Source organism: Dendrobium catenatum, unplaced genomic scaffold (assembly GCF_001605985.2).
Source record: "Dendrobium catenatum unplaced genomic scaffold, ASM160598v2 fragScaff_scaffold_716, whole genome shotgun sequence".
NCBI lineage: Eukaryota > Viridiplantae > Streptophyta > Magnoliopsida > Asparagales > Orchidaceae > Dendrobium > Dendrobium catenatum.
Window position 1 is genome coordinate 19,659,676 of NW_021319178.1, and position 1,814 is coordinate 19,661,489.

A 1,814-nucleotide genomic window follows, 5' to 3' on the forward strand; every position below is an offset into this window, starting at 1 on the left:
AGGCTTAACATCCCTAACGAACTTTCAACTGCTACTAGCAGTGCACCTTTGAACTCTCTCCTTCAGCTCTCCACTTATTTGTTGACAGCCAATAGACTTCCACTCGATCATCCATCATCGATGAACTTTCACCCAAATGGCATTGAAAGTCTCCCCCGTCTACTCATCACTTTTGTTTCTCCTCTCGGACACTATTATAGTTGAATCTTGTCAAATCACCCTCGCATACAAGCAACAATTGATCTCCTTCTATCATGGGTTATCTATTTAGAAGATAACATCTCATCGTGATTCCTTCTACATAAGAGAGGGGCACTGAAGCTTGATAGGAGAATACTGCCTATCTCCGACAGTAGAATGCCTCCAATGTAAGAAGAAGAATGCAAGAGAAGAGTAAGGAGAAAAAAATCTCCTTCTTCATAAGAGAGGGGCATTGAAGCTTGATAGGGGAATGTCGCCTATCTTCGACAGTGGAATGCCTCCAATGCAAAAAGAAATAAAAAAGAAATGACTGCAAAAAGTCTAACTTCTATACAATAAGAGGGGTGCCAATTTTAGTAAGGAAAGTCACCTACAAAAAACAAAGGGATGCCACGATTGTAAGAAGATTGAGCAGGAAGAAAAATAGAGGAGAAAGAAGGAGAAAGAGGAAAAAAAATTCTTCTACACTGAAGAGGGGTGTCGATTTAAGTAGGGAAAATCACCTACGAAAAACAGCAGAAGTCCTCTAGAGCAAGAAGAAAAACAGGAAAGAAAGAAGAGAAAATTCTAACTTCTATACAAGAGGAGGGGCACTGATTTAAGTAGGGAAAGTCACCTATGGAAAATAGTGGAATGTCTTAACTGTAAAAAAGCTAGAAGAAGAAAAAGTGGAAAAAAATTCTAACTTCTGTACAAGAGGATGGACGCCAAATCAAGTAGGGAAAGTCACCTACTGAAAAATAGCGAAAAATCTCAACTAATAGAAAGAAATAAGGAGAAAAGAAGAATGTGCAAGTTTCCCCTATCTTTGAGGGGGTATTTATAGCAAATTTTTGGAAGAAAATAACATTTCGGAATTTTTTAGAATTTTCCCAATTTTTAATAAAATTTCAGAATTTTTTCGATTATTTTAGGAATGTTTTTGGTAATTTTTAAAAATTTAGTGGGCCCAACACATAAAAAAATAATTAAATTAAAAATTTTAACTGCCGGACAAACCGCGCACCTAGGAGGGGCGCGCTTGTTTGCGCAGTGTGCTAACCGGTGCCGTTGGCGGCAGGCGGAGGCTGGCCGGCCGGTTCAGCCACCTATGCATGCCCAGGACCGATGTTTGGCCCGGACGGTCCAAATTCGACGTTTTTGGGGTCCGCGGACATGATTTTTGATGTTCCAGACTCAATTTTGATACTTTCGAAGCTCAACGGGGCCTCTATGATAAAGTTTGAGCAAGCTTTTTATTTTTGGAATTCATTTTTTTTGTGATTCAGCTAATGAAAATTGGCGACACATATATTTTTGAACTCCTAGAGCTTCGACGTCCAAAAATAGGGGGGCAACTGATACATCATCAAAAAATTATCTTGATCAGACATGAATCTCGAGGCAAAATCAAGCCTGGAACTTCAAAAATTAAATCTGGGATCACCTGAACTTCAATTTCAACAAACTTACAGTTAAACTGAGCGTCTCAAAAATACAAACTCAACGACACCAAATTCGACTCAATCCGAGCCCAAATGAGTCCAAATCAAGCACTCAAAGCACTGTTGGAAAGTTCAAACCATAATTTGAGTTACCAAACGGTTTCCAGAATATGGCGTTCTTATAGTCGA